Raw genomic sequence first — 19,951 nt, 5'->3', positions numbered from 1 at the left:
ACCAATTTAAGGGAAAAATAATTATTTTTCAGTTTTTCATTCATACGTTACTGTGACATACAGCCTTTACACACAGCCTTTCCACCGTCGCTTCCACCTACACCGCCACATCCACCGCCACCTCAATCTCCTACTCCATATGGGCCTCGTCCTCCTAGATCAAAATGATTATTTTTTTATTTTTATGTTTTTTATGTTATTTTAAGTTATTTCCCTATCCACGTTTGTTTGCAGAGCACTTGCCATGCTCTTAACAAGATTTTGCTGCCATTTGCAGCCCTCTAGCCCTTTCCATGTTTTTTTAGAGCCATTTTAGTGCTCAAAAGTTCAAGTCACCATTGACTTCAATGGCGTTCGGGATCGGAGTCAAGTTCGGGTTAAGTCCGGGTCACGAACACGGACTTTTTTTTCAAGTTCGGCCAGACTCGCCGAACCTGGACATACATATGCAGCCTGACCAAAGGCTCTGTCATATCCGGACATGTTTTGGAGTCAGTGAAAGAGGAGGAGGATCGGTGTATACAGGATCAAGCAGACTTTTTACACAGAGGATTAACCCGGTAGGTTTCACAGTGAGTATAACAAGCATGCTTTACTGTAAAACATACTGTTTTAACTGTTGTAGGTTTAGTAACACTTTAAAATAGTTGATTTTTCAACTAAAAGTGTGCTCAGTCCACAGTTCTAATTCACTTTTTGAATCCAGATCTACTGACTACTTACTGTGAAAAAGTAAACTTCATCCAAATCCAGTTTTCCAGTTTTTTGAGTAAATAATGGTATGCTGACTTTTTCAATGTTTTGGAGATTTCATTGAAAAATACCCTGCAGTTATTTTTGTCTTTACGACTATCCCCACTACGAAATTAAAGATTTTAATTACTCACAGCTGGATTCCCTCATCATATAACATTAAATCGGTATATTATTATTATTGCAGGCACATAGTAAATATTTTGAAATGTCTATGCACTATTGACTCATAAGTAAATCCAACCCTAAAGGTAAATTCCAACTAATCAATAACCACTATTTCTACCTGTACTGTGATAGTATACAATATAATCCACCTAGTTTGCCTGGTTATTATTTAGGTAATCATCTTGCTGCTTTAATAGTCATGCATTTACACATATGATATATGACCCCCTGCCCCCTTTTATTCTATAAACCTGGCAATAATGTATAGGTGGGAAATAAACAATTATACTTATTTTTGCCCTTGTGACCTTTTCTTGATTTTTACCTGCAATAATATATTGTCAATAATATATTGTCAAAGTAATGGGACGCCTGCCTTTACACACAGATGAATTTTAATAGCATCCCTGTCTTAGTCTGTAGGGTTCAATATTGAGTTGGTCCACCCTTTGCAGCTATACCAGCTTTGACTTTTCTGGGAAGGCTGTCCACAAGGTTTAGGAGTGTGTCTATGAGAATGTTTGACCATTCTTCCAGAAACGCATTTGTGAAGTCAGGCACTGATGCTAGGCGAAAAGACCTGGCTCGTAGTCTCTGCTCTAATTCATCCCAAAGATGTTCTATCTTGTTGAAGTCAGGACTCAATGTGCAGGCAAGCAAAATTCCTCCACCTCCAAACTTGCTCATCCATGTCTTTATGGACCTTGCTTTGTGCCCTGATGCGCAGTCATGTTGGAACAGGAAGGGGCCATCCACAAACTGTTCCCACCAAGTTGGGAGCATGAAAGTTAAAGGGGGTAAAGGTCCTCTTTAACTACTTCCCGACTTCCCTCCATAGTTTTAAGTAAGTACCTTGATGTTAAATACCCTGTGTTATGGCAGCAGCTAGCTGCCAAAACCCTGGTATTTTTTTAGAGGGCTGGCGGTCCTCTTTCACATAAAAGTGGTCCCAGTGGCGGATTCGCCGCGGGATCACTTTTGTGGGCAGCGGGAGAGATGCCCCCCGCCACTTTCCGGTCGCTTTCCCCGCTTACTGGAGCTGTTGGTAATGGGGAAAATGATCTGGTCCGTCCGTGTCCCAGGCAGGAAGTTGAGTGAGGGCAAACTGGCCCCCGCTCGACTCTATGGCCTTGGAGGACAGGAGCGACGTCAAGCGTCAATTCCTACCAATGACCTTAAGGGGTCTATTTCTTAGACTGGTCTTTTTGACCCCAGATCTCACATTCAAGAGGACCTGTCCTGCTTATTTCTATTACAAGGGATGTTTACATTCCTTGAAATAGAAATAAAAGTGAATAAAAAAAAAATTAAAGGGACGGTGTAAAAATAAAAAGTAAAATAAATGAGGAAAAAAAAATGTTTAAAGCACTCCATCCCTCCGAGTTTGCACGCAGAAGCGAACGCATACACAAGTCGCGTCCACATTTGTAAACAGTGTTCAAACCACACATATGAGGTATCACCGTGATCATTAGAGTGGGAGCAATACTTCTAGCCCTAGACCTCCTCTTTAACTTTAAACTAGTAACCTTTAGAGATTTTTAAAATGTCACCTATGGAGATTTTTAGGTACCAATGTTTGTCGCTATTCCACGAGCGTGCGCAATTTTGAAGCATGATATGTTGGGTATCTATTTACTTGGAATAACATTATCTTTCACATTATAAATTGGGCTAACTTTACTGTTTTCTTATTTTTTAGTTCAAAAAAGTGTTTTATTTTCCCAATAAATTGTGTTTGTAGGACCGCTGCCCAAATATGGCGTGACAAAGTATTGCCAAAATGTTCATTTTATTCTCTAGGGTTTCTGCTAAAAAACAAAATATGTAATGTTTGGGGGTTCTAAGAAATGTTCTAGCAAAAATACTGATTTTAACTTGTAAACAAGTGTCAGAAAAAGGCCTGGTCCTTAAGTGGTTAATATATACAGTATGTAGTAATTGTGAATAGAAAAAAAAAACAAAACAAAACTCCAAGCCATGTAGAATTGTACATTTGTACTGCTAATGATTGACTTGTCCGCATCTTGTTTGCACAGGTAATTTCATGGTGGCTGCCCCTGGGGACTGGCAGAATTGAGGTCACTTTGCAGAGCAGACATCCACTGATGCTTATCACAACAAAGGTTTAGTAATTTACTTGGTAGATAACTGCTAGGTGCTTTTGTCATAAGGTCAGGCATAAAGCTAATTGTAATTAGGACTGCATTGGAGATGGTTGTGATTATACAGTGAATCAACATACAGGCAAAGGTGGAAATTGCCAACAAAGATTAATTGGCATATAAAACAAAACTCCAGGTAAAACAGAAAACAAAAAAAAACAAATCAGTGACATACTGTATTAGGAAATGATTTGCTATTTCCCTGTGTCTGTTTTTCTGGCATAATACTTAGCCCTATAGCAAATACTTAAAAATAAATAGTTGTAATTTTTAACTCTTCATTTTTCAAAAAACTAGTTGCCTGGCTGTAATACTGACCCTTTGACTTATTTTGAATGACCTTGAACAGATATGGAGATAAAGGCTTTTGACGTTCCTCTGTTTGTTTTTCTGTTGTTGCTGTACTAAGGAACAAGTGCTGCTCAGTCCAGAAGGAGGAATTGACTAAAATGATGATAGACCTATGATGTTTGACAGCTGAAAATGGTGTGGAAGGGAGCTAGACCTTAGCTTTAGTTCTTTTAAGCTTGCCAAAGACGTAGGATGGCCAGTGGTAGTTTCATAATAAAATAGAACATTTCCCAATCCACAATCTTTTTGCAAAGAACTTGGAAGCAGATACCGATGAAAAAGGAGCATTCTTTGAAATAAAACTCTTCACAATCAGTATAGATCCATTATTTCAGAAAATTCCAGTATTTCTGAAAATGCCAGAAAATGGATTAATTCCTTCCTTAGACCCTTCCTTGTAAGTCTTCCGTCCTATATCAAAGATACAGCTCACTTTCTCTCTTCTATTGACAACCTCCACATCACCTGTGGTCCTGGTCACCATAGAGGTGGAGGCTTTGTATTCTTACATTCCCCATACTAGTGGGCTTCAAGTTATAGAAAAAAAATTTTTCTCACAGAGTACAGCCCACTCTAAGGAAGTGTTTCATTTTGTTTTGGACATCCTCAGCTACATTCTTCATCATAATGTTTTCTTGTTTGATTGTTACCACTTCCTCCAGGTGCAGGGCATAGCGATGGGGACTTGCTGTGCCCCATACTACGCCAATTTGTACCTGGGGGAGTGGGAACGTCATTTCTTTCTTTCCGATGAGTCATCTCTGTTTTCAAAGCACATTTTGTTATGGCTTCTTAACATAGATGATATCTTCGTTATTTGGGACAGCCCCTTTGATTTATTACAGGAATTTCTCAGATCCATGAATTCTGAAAGCTATAATTTTACTTTCACTATGATCTCTGACCCTCATAGAGTTACTTTTATGGATGTGGTAGTTAATATCACCACAGATGGGATGCTGGTCTGCGATCTTTATCGAAAACCCTCTGTAGGAAATACCACCCTTAGAGCTGACAGCTTTCACCCTAATGCCCCATACACACGTGCAGATTATCTGCAGACTTTTGTCTGCAGACTTACCTTTTCTATGTAGCGCAAGGGCCTGCCGGATTGCATACAAATTGAAAGTGTTTAGGTTTGACCTCATATTATATGATTTTGGTAAGTCTGCAGACAAAAGTCTGCAGATAATCTGCACGTGTGTATGGGGCATAGGCCTCTTCTCCGATCCATTCCCTATTCCCAATATCTGTGACTTTGTTGCAATTGTAGTGATGATAACAGGTTTAAATTAGCTGCAGCCCAATCTAAAGACCTAGCCAGAGGATATACTAGAACCTGTTTACGTAAGGCCTAAATTTGTGCATTTAAACAATCCCGCACCCAGCTTTTATGTAAAAAATCCAAAATCTCAACAACCCCTTTGAATCATTATTACACTCAATGCACAACATGAGTTAATCAAGAAACAGATTTCCAAGTGTTGGCATCATCTTCAATCTGACGGGAAGATTGCTAAAATTATCCCTCCCACACCACTTTTAGCATTTAGAAGAGCTCCTTCTATTAGGGATAAACTAGTTTCCAGTACATTTTCTGAACCCTCTACAATTTCCATATCTGTTCGTGGCACCTATTCATGCAATCTTTGCGAATGGTGCCAATATGTTAGAAATGCGCAATCACATATCCAACAATCGTAAACACAAACCCCATCATTTTGTTAACTGCTCCACTCAAGGAGTGATTTACATCATTAATTGTTCATTCGGAGCCTTTTATATAGGCAAAACTAAGAGGGAGTTCTGGCGCTGAATAAAAGAGAATATACAGTTAGCAAAAATGGGCGACATCTATACTACTATAGGCAGACATGTAGCTCATTCACATAACTACCATATGCCACAACTATTGTTTTGGCTTTGGAAACTGTTGCCCATGATCCGAGGGGTGGGGATTTGAACAAATTCCTTCTACAAAGGGAGTCTCATTGGATATATATACTCAACCCCCCCCCCCCCCCCCGACCTCAATGAGATTCTCAGTTTCAGGCCATTTTGGGAAGGATTTACATCAGGTCGTTCCGAACACCTTATGTAATTTTTTTTTTTTTCTGATGTGTCGATTTTATTATATAATGAATTTTTTATTTCTTTGTTTAGTTTGAAATTGTTACTCATGTCAGTGAGTGGTCCTTGGCTCGTAGGTGGGCTGTTTTCCACATTTCTGTGCCCCCCTTTTTACACTGCACCCGGCACATGTAGCCCCCTTCAACTCCTGGAGGGGGCTCCATTTGCTTCAGTCCCTGCATTTTTGCCTGGCCTGTTGCATCTCCGGGTCCCAGAGACCGGTCTTAGCCCCTGGGGACACTTGTGCCGGCACCTTTCCTTTCTTCCACCTGTACCATCATGGTGGTCCATTACTTCTGCTAGAGGTACATTTGCCCACTTCCAGCCTCGTCTGCCCATGTCATTCCTCTCATTGACATGGCGCAGGACGCGGCCGATGTGGTGCTATGTGGAAGGTAGGCGGGTGGGGGGGGGGGTAGACGTCTTGACTCCATCAGACTAATCCGGCAATGGATCTCAGGTAAGCACTATCTGTTGGCACCTCATGATTGGTGCTTCTCATCAGGTGATCCCTGTCTGATGAGATATATTGCAGGGCCTTGGTTGTGTCAGTTTCAGTCTTCCCCAACTAGGGGCAGGTTAATTTCCTGTTGGCAGATTTATTGAAGGTAATAAAACTAGTTTTAACTTGTTTTTTTTTTTTATATATATACACAACTAAAAATACTTTTTCATTCTACCATTTATAGGCTTTAATTTTGGCCTTTTGGGGACATTTTGTTTTCCATCTTTGTCATCCTTGTTTTGAAAGGCCATGCTGGAAGGTTCTTTCTTACTTTTCAAGGTATTTATTACCCTGTTTATCATGTCAATAATTATTTTAATTTTTTATTTTTTGTTCTTATACCTTATTATAATATTCATACATTTCTAGATTTCCATTGGTCCCTGGTCTGTCATTTAATCCCTTGTGCAGTGAATTTGGGACTTCTGTTATTTGTTTATGAGCTGCTACCTACGAGCCTTTGACACACAGCTGGATGTATTAATATAATAATATATATATGGATTTGTATTAATGTGCATAAAGAAGCCAAGGAAAGTTGGAAATCTCCAAAAGGCATCAAATTACAGATTCAACATTCTTATTATATGTCAACAAAAGTTAGATTTTATTTCCATCATTTACACTTTCAAAATTACAGAAAACAAAAAAAATGGTGTCTGCAAAAGTTTGGGCACCCTGCAGAGTTAATATCTTGTACTGCCCCCTTTGGCAAGTATCACAGCTTGTAAATGCTTTTTGTAGCCAGCCAAGAGTCTTTCAATTCTTGTTTGAGGTATCTTTGCCCATTCTTCCAAGTCTTCCAGTTCTTTGAGATTTCTGGGCTGTCTGTCACTCACTGCTCTTTTAAGGTCTATCCATAGATTTTCAATTATGTTGAGGTCAGGATATTGTGAAGGCCATGGCAAAACCTTCAGTTTATGCCTCTTGATGAAATCCCCCATGGATTTTGAGGTGTGTTTAGGATCATTATCCATTTGTAGAAGCCATCCTCTCTTTAACTTCAGCTTTTTCACAGATGGCATCAAGTTAACATCCAAAATTTTCTGAAATTTTATTGAATCCCTTTTTCCTTATATTTGCGAGATGTTCCCTGTGCCACTGGCTGCCATACAACCCCAAAGCATGATTGATCCACCCCCATGCTTAACAGTTGGACAGAGGTTCTTTTCATTAAATTCTGTGTCCCTTCTTCTCCAAGCGCACCTTTGCTCATTCGGGCCAAAAAGTTCAATTTTAACCTCATCAGTCCACAGAACTTGTTTCCACAGGCTTGTCTATATGTTCATTTGCAAAGTTCAAATGCTGATTTTTGTGGTGAGGACGTGGAAGAGGTTTTCTTCTGATGACTCTTCCATGAAGACCATATTTGTACAAGTACTGTATCTCTTTATAGTGGAATAGTGTACCACAACTCCAGTGTCTGCCAGATCTTTCTGGAGGGATCGTGCAGTCAAACGTGGGTTTTGAATTGTTTTTCTCTGTTCTGTCTGATATTTTTCTTGGTCTTCCAGATCTTGCTTTAACTTCCACTGTTCCTGATGACTGCCGTTTCTTAATTACATTCCGAACAGAGGATATTGACATCTGAAAATGCTTTGCTATCTTCTTATAGCCTTCTCCAGCTTTGTCAGCGTCAACTATTTTCAGTTTCAGTTTTCTAGACAACTGCTTAGAAGATCCCATGGTGCTGATTGTTGGGCCAAGGTCAGATGAGTCTGGGCATTTAAAACCTTTGAGATTCACATCACCTGGTCTTCCCAGATGATGATTGAGAACAATCCATGACACTGGCAGGTCTCAGCCTTGCAAAGGGGGCAGTGCATTCTATAAATTCTGCAGGGTGCCCAAACTTTTGCAGATGCCATTTTTTTGTTTTCTGTAATTTTGAAAGTGTCAATGATGGAAATAAAATCTAACTTTTGTTGACATATTATAAGAATGTCTAATCTGTAATTTGATGCCTTTTGGAAAATTTTCCATCTTTCCTTGCCTTCTTTATGCACATTAATACAAATTTTTACCTGGGGTGCCCAAACTTTCGATCACCACTGTATATCTATGAATGTTTTTGACTAATAAATGTAAGTAGTTGAGGGGCTACAATGTTTGTGCTTTCATTTTATATTTTTTGCTATTTTGTTTTTGTTGTTTTCTTTTTACATCATTGGGTATAGCATAGTCCTGTTTCCCCATTGTTTTTCCCATGTGGATTCTGTATTATACTACCAGTATGGGCTAACCCCAAAAATATTTTAAACTGTTAACGTCACATTAACAAGGCACATCTCAGGCTCATTATACAGTAAAGAACTAAATTCCTATGAATTGCATTTCCTACCCTAAGGTCATTTTGCGCAAAGCCCAATGGGCTGGTGATGCGCCTGGCTATAACTGTATACATTCGTGGGAGGGGGCCCACATTTCCAGGGGAAGGAAGCAGCGTCCCTCATCACCCAGTAACCAGTCTTCGCTTTGTGGAAGTAGTCACTTGTCTAGGTTTATAGGGAATAGTCGGGAAGACCCAAGAAATGTAATAGTAAGACTGAGAAGGGAGAAAGAGGAAAGGGGAAAGGTTAAGGGGGAAAGTAGGGTAAGACCTCGCACACCGAATCCCACCATCCTGAAGCTGCCTTAATCAGGTATGGATTGAGGATCTCCACTCGGGTACCTGACCCATGGGTCCCAAACCCTCTCAAACATCCTAATTTTATCAGTCAAGATCGCTGACATGCGTTCACTGATCATAATCCAGGAAAGTTTGTGCTTGAGCCTTTCGAATGGCAAGACGGACAATTTCCAAGATTTAGCAATTATAATTTTTGCTGATATTAATATGAAGGCTATGAGACATCTTTGGGGTCTCAAAGCTGTCTCCACTTTGCAACCCAGCAAAGCCTGTCTTGGGGATTTGACAAGGTTTACTTGGATGAGAGTGTGGATAAAATTATACACCCTAATCCAGTAACGCCTTACCTTAGGGCATTGCCACCATATGTGGCACATTGTCCCTTCTTGTCCACAGCCACGGAAACATAAGGAGGACACTCCCGTTATATAGGTTGCCAGCCTAGCTGGTACCATGTTCCATCTCAGAAGCACTTTATAGTTCGCTTCGATAATCAAGGTATTAATGAGAATCCTTGAAGCTTCCTGGGCTATGGAATGGCATTCATCCAGCTCAATAGTTTTCTAGAGAACTTCCTCCTATTTTTCCATGTAGCCCAATTTGACAGGGGAATTAGTCAAAATAGTATATTTCAGAAACATGTATCGTATCTTATCAAACTTCTGACACAAATATTCCAGGGGGGACATGGTTACTATATCAGAATTCTGTGATAAGGTATGTAAGAAATGTCTTATCTGAGTATTACAAAGGAATTCTGAAGCTGGCATTTGATATTTCTCTATTAAAATGTTTCTTGACAATAGTCCCCTATGATCACATAAATCCGCTATACGCAGGCAACCTTTATTGGTCCACCAATCGAACATTCTGGGGGTGAGGCCCAGGGTGAATTCCCTATTGCTAAGAATAGGGGCCAGAGGAGTATGCTGAGATTTAAATTTGTGAGACCTAGATAGTCTATCCCAAATTTCCAAGGAGAAGGAAAGTGCTGGACATAGAATTGAAGGCCGTTCCTTAGGTGGTAAGCATAGTATATGAGAAATTGGTCGATCCAGACATGCATACTCCTCCACCTGCATCCAGATGGGGTGAGACTGATTGGAATAACATTTGGCTAACTGGACCAACTGTGCTGCATAAAAATACTTTAGCATATCTGGTGTCCCCAGCCTCCTCTTGGGAGTGAATAATGTGCGCTTATTCACCCTAGGCCTCTTGTCCCCCCAAATAGAGGTTAGAATTTTCTTTTGAAACGTTAGCATATCTGACCTGACCAGTGCAAGTGGCAAAGTGTGGAATAAATATAAGACTTTCCGGGGAATGTTCATTTTCACAAAGCATAGTCTGCCAAACCATGACGGAGGGTGGAGCAACCATCTGTCCATGTCAGGCGTTTGCAAGATAGTTCTTGGAGTATAAAGCGCAGAAGGATGGCGTCAGGTTAATACCCAAATATGGGAGAGCCTCTAAGTGCCAAAAAAAATGATAGGACTGTTTGAGAGCTGGGAGTGTGCTTTCCTTCAAAAAAAATATTTGTGGCCTGTAATTTGTCATGGTTTATTTTAAGACCAGAAATCATTGTAAAAGATTTAAGTAATGTGTATAGGTTGTGAAGGGTAGTGATAGGCGATGAGACCATCATCAGCATGCCATCTGCAAAAAGGACATATTTATATTCTCTGTTGCCACATTCTATACCCTTAATATTAATGGAGGTGCAAATTTTAATTGGCAAGCGGCTCCAAGGCCAGAACAAAAAGTAACGGAGATAAAAGGACAGTCCTGACGAGTACCCCCTTGAATATCCCTTTATCATTAAGGACGCAGTAGGTGACCTATATAGAACCCGGAGCACTGTCAAACATTGCGACCCACATCTGAATTGTGTTAAGGCATAAAAAAGGTAGCCCCAAGACAAGAAATCAAAAGCCTTGTGTATATCCAAGGACAGTAACATTCCCCTCCTAGGTCCGCTCCCATCCCAGGTAGATTGCATCACTGAGATGATGTCTATGACCCTTCTGGTTTGATCTGATGTTTGACGGCCTGGAACAAACCCTGCCTGGTCTGAGTGAATATATTTAGTGAGAAAAGAACTCAATCTAGCTGCCATGACTTTGGACAGAATTTTTTAATCAGTATATGTCAAGGAGATTGGGCCATAGTCCGCACAAGCCCCAAGGTCCTTCTCTGGTTTGGAATAACATGTATGTATGCTGTGTTTTCCTGAACCGGAAGGCTTGTACCCTTTCAGATTGCGTCAAAAAAGCACACAGATGTGGGGTCAAGATCTCTTGGAATTTTTGGTAGTATTGGCCTGAAAACCCATCTGGGCCTGGTGCTTTGGAGGGATTCAAACTTTTAATAGCCTGTCTGATTTCCAACTATGAAAATTCATCATCCATGAGATCTGAGTGAGCTTGTGTCAATTTAGGCAAAGAGATGTTGCTGAAAAAATCATCCACTATGCCCTGATGGACTGCTCTGGATTATTATATAATGTAGACCAAAATTTAGTAACTTCTTTTAAAATAAGGTCAGGATTTTGGGTCAAATGTCTGTTATGTAATCTGAGTTTAGGTAAGGCCGCCATGTAGGGGCGGGGAACCAGTTTTCTGACTAATAAGGTAGTGGGTTTATCCCCCAAAGTATAGTATCCTGACCAACGTATGCGCATATGTCTTGACCAACGTATGCGCTTTTCCGAGTGGTAAGACCTAAATTTAAAGTCAGTCTAGCCATGTCTATGTTATGTCTGATATCTATTTGTGGAGGCGCTTGTTGTTCGGACAATAGTTTATTCAAATCCATCTCTTGTTGTGTGATCGTACTATCACAGTCTTGTTTGATCCTAGCCGCCACCTGTATAAACTTACCGTGGAGGGTGACCTTATGGGCCACCCGAGGACAGATTCTCACGAAAAAATGCACACAGCTCCATCTCTATCTCTTTAAACACAACCGGATCATTTAACAAGGTTGCATTAAGATGCCACGGGGAGGGATGCGGTTTCTTCCACAGGTCAGATAGGGATAACCGGACCGGAGAGTGATCAGACCATGGAGTAGCTAGAATTTTTTGCTGAATTCACATATGGAACTAATATGGAGCCTTTAAATATTTGATATATCTGTGAATATGTATTGTGTACATGTAAATAGCAGGTGTAATCTCTGATGGAGGGATTATCCTCCCTCCATGCATCGATTAGGTCATAATTATGAAGCAACCGCGCAAGTTTACTACTGTTTTTGGGTACATTTTTGAGTATAGATTTATTAGGGATTGATTTATCTACCATCTGAAGTAAGGGTAAGTTACTGTCTCCCCCCAGGATCACCTGTCCTTGCGCTTTTGGGAGTAGTACTGCTAGCATGCTATGAAAAAATTCTAGCTGACCCGAGTTAGGAGTATAGTAGGAAATAAAAGAAATCAACTGGTTATTAATATGGCTCACTGGCATTATGTATCTACTCTCCTTGTCCTTAACTATGGTGACAGGCGTAAAGGATACTTTGCAAGAGAAACAGATGGCAACCCCCCGTTTTTTCTCGGTACCAGAGGATAAATAGAAATGCGGATGCTGCGCATTGAGACATCTCGGGGGCCGAGGTCTTCGAAAAGTGGGTCTCCTGTAGCATTAAGATGCTGTTTAAAAAAATAGAGGAAAGCCTTAGCTCTCTTGGAAGGAAAATTAAATCCTTGCACATTATGTATGATTATAGAGTACTTAATCAAGTATACTGCTGACATCGGGATTTGGCAGAGCACGCTCACCTGGATACAGAAACTCCAGGTTTCAACGACAAGAGAACAAGACCGTTCCAGAATCCAGGAATGATGCGGTGGGATGTGAGCACGAGGTCAGATTCTGAGGAAAGAATAGAAAAGGAGAGGAAGTAATGAGAAGTAGGAAAAAAGTGCAAGGCTAAAGGCCTGGCACTGTAAGCAAATTATAAACCATAAAATATAAACAACAACGAGACAAAGCCCTCCCCAGGTCACAATCCTGGGGAATCCATCATGAGGATGCCCCCATCAAAAGATAGGAGCAAGGTCACTAGAGTGGCTCGCGGGTCTACTCTGGCAGCAAATCAGGATTGCTGTAAGTGGACAGGAGGTTATACAAAACAAATATCAACAATTAAAGTGGTATATTCCACAACTTAGTTGCCCAGGCCACCACCGCACTCAGAAAACCCCAGGGGAAACAGATGGCGGACCAATCAACCCGACTGCTGAGTAAGCATGTGAAATAGAAGCACTGCAGAGTGGTTTACGGGTCCACCCCTGCAGAATACCAGGATCGCTGTAAATAAACTGGGGGTTACACTAAAAAATTTGTAGCAGTTGAAGTGATAAATTCTGCAACAAAGTTGCCCAGGCTACCACCACACCCCGGATACTCTGGGGCACAGAAGGTGGACTAAGCAGCCTGGCTGCTGAGTAAATATATGAAAGAAAAACACTTTAGACCTGCGAACATTAGAGTAGTAACTAATATCTGATAAATCAGTTAGTGTTAATAGAGCAAAATTAGGAAACTGTAAAGCCTGCCAAACGAATGAAGCAGTTCAAGGCCACGCTCTCCATAGGAGCGGTGTAGTTTCAGGACAAAAAGAAGGTCACCAACCCCTTTTTTTTCTTTCCTTTTTAAAAAGACAAAAAAAAATAAAAAAAAAGAGGTGGGGGAGTCTGCGGCAAATCAGGTGTTCGGTAGATTCTTCCTGGTCGGCAGAGATCGCTGTGAGGACCAAATCGGAGACAAGGGATGATTTGTTTGATGCAGAGGAGAAATTTTTGGCGGATCTCTTGAAATGATGCCCAACTCCAGCAGCAAATCTTCACCTTCATGGTAGGTAGAAAAGGAATAAGGTTTACCCCAGTAGGTAAAGGAGAGCCAAAACGGGAAAGACCAACAATATTTTATTTGACAATTCATCAACTGTTGTAAAAGAGTTGATGAATCTTCAAATAAAATATCAGGCCAGATCTGCAAATAATTGGATTGATGCTCCAAATAATATTAGATCCTGGCAATTCCCGGCAGCCATCATTAACTTTTCTTTGATCTTATAGTAATGTGGCTTCACTATTATATCTTGCGGTAGTCCATCCGACCTAGGAGTTGTCAAAGCCCTATGGACTCTATCCACTTCCAACTAGTGGGGTGAAATGTCTGGAATCAGCTCTTTCATGAGAACATGCAAAGCGCCGTCCAGGTCAGTATGAGTTTCTGGTAGGCCTCGGACCTGCACATCATAGCGGCGGGACAGGTTTTCTAGGTCTTCTTTTTTTACATAAGTCTCTTCCAGCTGCTTCTGAAGCTCAGTAATAACCCTAGTATTCTGAATAACTCTTGCCAGAGTCCCATCCATCTTAGTTTCAATCGTGTCTAGTCTGATTCCAAAACTCTATGTCTTGCTTAAAGTCATTAGTAATGATAGAGCAAACTTTTAAGAGTTCCTGTTGAAGCATGGTAGAAAAACATGCCAGCAACACTGTGTCCCCTGCATTTGAAACCAGGTGAAGTGAGGATTCTATATGAGTAGGGCTAGGCTGGCTAAAGATTGATTCAGCTAGTTCTGCCATGTTTCTGTCCATCGAGGACCCTGGGGAGCCTGCAGTTTCTGGTATTTGTAGGGGAGTTGTGGGAGATGGAGGCTGGGAGAGGGATTCCCCCTGAGGGTCCCTATCATGATTCCCTGAGGACTGTGAGGAGAAGGGGAACCGAATTTCCACCCTAGGTGAGGAGACTGCAGCCTGAGGTCAGTGAGGCTATATAGTGCTCGGGCCGCCTTGTGTGTCATTCTTACCCGACGCCTTCTTGGGAGAGGGAGTCTGCCCGGAGGGAAGGGACAGCGCCATTCCCTGCCGATTCCCCTATTTATATTGCCTCTTTTTAGGTTGCCCTGAGGTCTGGCACTGCATAGCAGTCACTCGATGTCCCACAGCCTGATGTGGGTGTTCACCCATCCTCCTGTCCGTAGTGATAGCTGTGATTTTGCTGTGGTGTGTAAAGCTTGGTCACAGCATGTCTGCTCCCATGGCCACGCTCATGCGCACTTCCTTACCAATATGCAATATATTTTCTTACAATGAGTACCACCAAGGTAACACTGAAATACAGCACAGAACATCTGGGCAAGTTATTTAGCATTTCTGCTCTTGATTATGGTGACATGAAGGGATAACTATTGGACACATATTAATGAATTCTCATAGGGTAATTTCAGTGCCTGAACCTGTTTAAGCATTTCTATTATTCCCTAATATCCAACTGCTGTCAGAAATCTATAACTAGGTTTATATTTCTGTTAAACAAGCACATTTCTTTAAATGAGACAAGCTTTGAGATGCTACATCAATTGAAAGGAGTGCCAGGACGGCAAACCCTTATTCTAGCATTGGGTCATCTGTCCATTTGAAAGTAAGTAAATGCTTGAAAGAAAATTGGAAGATAAAAGACTGTGTGAAATGCTGGTGTCTATGTCTATACAGATCAACTCTTGAAATGTTTGTTCTCCTGGTTCCATTTTCCTTGGTGGCTCACAGGGAGGTCTAAAAGTAGGACAATGACTGGAAAAGAAATGGAAGATAAAAGCACTGAGCTATCCAAGTTTTCCCATTTCTGCTATTATGTGTTTCATCTGTTGGTTTTCAAGAAAATTGTCTTAGTTGGCAGCCAGAAGGAAACCAAAGGAAATTAAGCAAGCTGAAAGCAAAGGATAGGATAAAAGCATGAAAAACACAGAAAAGAGTCCATTATCAAAGACCTTATGCTTGGCGTGCATGATTATACTGAGAAAAACTTTACTACTATTCCCCAGAGCTGAACTAACTGCAGAATCAATAACAGAAGAGATTTTCTAATCAGTGACAGGAATATAAAAGTCCTAGCAGGACTGTTTTTAATAACATGTGCAAAAACAACTATTTTCGCCATATACAGTACTCTGCAAAAGTTTTAGGCAGGTGTGAAGAAATGCTGTAAAATAAGAATGCTTTTAAATATATATATTTTAATTGTTTATTTTATAAATTTACAAAATGCAAAGCGAGAGAACAAAAGAAAGATCTAAATCCAATCAATATTTGGTGTGACTACCCTTTGCCTTCAAAACAGCATAAATTCTTCTAGGTATACTTGTACACAGTTTTTAAAGGAACTCTGCAGGTAGAGTAGGTTGTTCCAAACATCTTGGAGAACTAACAACAGATCTTCTGTGAATATAGGCTACCTCAAGTCCTTCTGTCTCTTCATGTTACAATAATGAGTATCTGCATGCAACAGTGAAGCATGGTGTAGGTTCCTTGTAAGTTTGGGGCTGCATTTCTGGAAATGGAGATGGAGATTTGGTCAGGATCAATGGTGTCCTCAATGCTGAGCAACCCCAAACATACAGTCAATGTCATTAAGAACTATCTTCAGCATAAAGAAGAATAAGGAGTCATGGAAGTGATGGTTTGGCCCAGACAGAGCCCTGATCTCAAGACTGTCTGGAATTACATGAAGAGGCAGACAGGGCTGAGGCAGCCTACATCTATAAAAGATCTCTTACTTCCTTTAAAAACTGTGAATTGATGCTGGTTTCTAGGCCAAAGGGTAGTCAAACCAAATATTGATTTAATTTGGATTTCTCTTCTGTTAATTTACCTTTCATTTTGTTAATTGCTAACAACAAACTATTAACATTCAATTTCTGAAACCATTCTTAATTTACAGCATTTTTTCATCCTGTCTAAAACATTTGCACAGTACGGTATATCCAGTATAAGCCAAATACATATTTAAAAGGCATGTACAGTCTTTTTTTCTTTAAATATACAGTACACATGAATAAGATCTGCTTGGTGTAAATAGTCTTATTAGTATTTCAGAGTGACCAGCTCCTTGCACTCATCCCATAGGGGTCACTGGGGAGAATTTAAATTGTTTTGTCTCACACTCTACCATAACTCTGGGTGGCTCCATCTTCTAGCCCATAGGCCAAAAATGCACATACAACATGTCACTCCATCAGAAAGATTGTGTCTTCCACTTCATTCTCCAGCTGGTGACATGGTTTGTTCCTACCTGTCAACCCAACAGCTTTTGAGCAACAGGCGATATCATGTAGACTGTGTGAGAATAATCGGTCTAGTAAACCAGCAGGACCCCCGTGTGGGAGGCAGGGGGGGCCAGGGGTGTGGTGAATTGGAAAGCAAATGTTATAAGAAACACCAGGGCCAGGCCCCGACCAGTTATGCACGACAGTTTGCCCCCATCTCCCCACACCCACGGGAGCCCCACAGATGCTAGGGAACAATAATCGTAGTGATTGAAGCACATGAGGAGCTAAACATAAGGCACTAGGAAACCGTAAGGATCTGCAGCCAAATGGCTATAACCCCTGTGTCAAACAGCAGGCGCCCACCAAAGGTTAACCCACACCAGAGGGGGCAATGGGTTCAACAACACATGTGAAAGCGGAACAATTCACAATAATACACAGAAAATCAGGGTTACATTGTAAGAAAAGTGACCGGTTAAAAAGATTTGAGTTTGACATCCGTGTCTGGGGTCAGGCATCACAGGGCCAGAGGAAGTCCCCAAGTTGCTGACATTCTAAAGCATTAACAACAATTATGAAAGCAGACAAAGTCACAGAAATGACCCAAAAATCAGGCTTAGAGGACCCATAACTAAAAAGGAACAAATATGGGAAGGCCAGTCGGAGGAAGGGGGGCAGGTTGAGAAAGAAGAGGAAGGGAAGGGGAGGAAAGGGGGGGAGATGTGGGGGTAGGGAAGGGAATAAATATGTGAGATAAACCCCAAGATGGCCAGACCAGTTTATGCAATAACATTGAGAAACAGATCAGCTGACAGGACACCCCCATGAGCGGTCTGCCAGAGTAGGTAGCAATAGTGTTCTGCTGAGCAAAAGGGCCCATACATAATGAGCTTCTGGTATATTAGGCACACTTTGAGTTTGGGAAAAGTCCCTGAAAAAATAGCTGAGGCTTGTACACAGTTCAGGCAGGGGTAAACAATATTACCGTGTATAAATAGGTAGAGCAAACCATGTGTAGAGGGGACTCCCAGCCACAGTAAAGGGGCAAAAGAGCAAATTCAAGTGTACAGCAAAAGCCTACCACCTGAATACAGTGACAATTGGCTGTCAAAGTTCGGGGGGGAAATGAAGCTCCCATGGGCATCTGGTGCATTCCCTGGCGTGAAACGGCAGATCAGTTGGTGAAGACCTCGTTGTGGAGCACAGTAACATGGATCTGTTGTATAGGTCAAAAAAGTAGGAAGGGGGGAGGGGAAAGCTAGCATGTGGAGATAGTATCAGCAAGATTTTTTCCCAAAGGATAATTGCAGAGATTTTCTAGTGGTAGAGCTCAACAGTCACCAAGGTTCCCAGGATGGAGGATCAGTGAATGTAGGGCATGGTGGGTCCAATCACGATTCCAAATCCACATGTGACAGGTTAAGGTTTTTCATGAAAAATAAATGGCCTGCCAGCCTGTGAAAGATGTGAGAGTGGTCGTTCCTCTTGGCTAAAGGATGAAAAGGGTAACACCATCTATAAGTGATTCCAGCGTCCTGCAATGCCTTGGTGAGTGGGCAAAGGAGCTCCATTTCACCACGTTTTTTTTAGACAGGTCTGGATTCAATGTAATCTGGGCTCTGTCAAAATATATGGTGCCTTTTTCATAAGCTTCAAGAAGTATGGCCTTCCTCTGCTTTTAAACGTGCACCTTGCATAATGCGTCACATGGTGGGGTATCATTTGGATTCATAAAATCCAGTGTTCTGAGCACTTAATCCATTTTGATATGATGCCAGTGTAGATCCTCTTGCTGAGTGGGCTTGAGTGGGCCCTGAAGGCATATTTTGTTTTGTCTATGCCTGTCCTTCAGGTCATTTATATGTATGACCACAGGGCCTAAATCTAGGCATGATGATCAGACAGAGCTGCCTAAAGTTCTTCCTGGACAGATAAAATGTGAGACCACTGTTTCCACAGCATCAGGAGAGTGTATTGGAGTGGAGGTCCCTCATATCTCTCTTGTGACCATTCTCCTAAACATGGCTTCTAGGTCCCATTTTGTTTTTTGTTGACAGGAGAGCCAGGCATTTTTCTAGAATGCTTGATAACTCATCATTTTCACTGCCCAAGTCCGTGTTTCGATCTCCCCTGGCATGTGCATGCTCTCCCAGGCTGCAAGTAAATCGGGCGGGCAATGATGCTGCAGAGCCAGCATCAGATGGTTCCATCTTAGCTGTTTGGCAGAAGTGCTGGCTGCTTGTTGCTTTATGGAAAAAAGACCCCGATGTCCTAGCTATGTTTAGTTTGCCAAGTCAAGTGAGTTCCCCGGGGGTTTCTTCTTGTTGGGCTTACTCATATTAAGCCAATTTGGCTTGGATAGCGAGGCGGTGCTGATGAGATAGGTTAGCTGGTGTGGGAGCTCTGAGAGAAGACGTTTTCACTCAGAGGCACTTACAGTCCCGCCACAGTTGTGCTTTACTGTTCCTTCTTACTAAGCACGTCTATAGTGTTGAGGTGATTCCCTAAAAGAGTACAGGATGTTCACTTAGCAAAGTGAATGTTAATTTGAAAAATGTATACTAAAGTAAAATTCCAGGCACAACCTATTTGGTTAACCTTTGTAAGAAAGATCTGTGTACTTACCTATTTTCAGACCACTTCTGTATGATCACACAATCTCCCCTGGGGTATCCAGTGCAGGTTACAGGGGAGAGAAAAGGGAGCTCTGACAATGGCTAATAATGCCTGGGAGTGGTGATTCCACCCAGAAGCTTTAATAGTCCATTGTCAGTGATCCTTCCTCTCCCCTGCAACAGCCACTGGCTGACACAGGGGAGTCAGATCAATTGAATGGAAGTGAATAAAGCGGCCTGAAAATAAGTAAATATATACATCTTTCTTAAGGCTAGTACACACAGGCCGAATATCGGCCAGTATTGGCCCGTTCAACAGAAACCAGCCGACATTCTGCCAGTGTATATAGCAGCCTACCTGACAAAATCCAATCTAATGTCCCGCTTCTGTTGAATGGACATGCTGAAATAACAGCAGCCAAATGGCATCTGATCAGTGCTTGCAGCCGGTGTGTTCTGGTGGTAGTGGGGGGGGGGGGTCAGGCGGTCCACCTGTCAGAACTCAATAGCACAGCAGGTATTGCTGTACTAACATCACATAGATAGTACAGAAAACTCCTCACAAGCCTCTGTTTTT

This window comes from Pelophylax lessonae, assembly GCF_965119305.1.
Source record: "Pelophylax lessonae genome assembly, chromosome: 5".
NCBI lineage: Eukaryota > Metazoa > Chordata > Amphibia > Anura > Ranidae > Pelophylax > Pelophylax lessonae.
The sequence above is the reverse complement of the archived record's forward strand: the minus strand, read 5'-3'. Positions refer to the sequence as shown.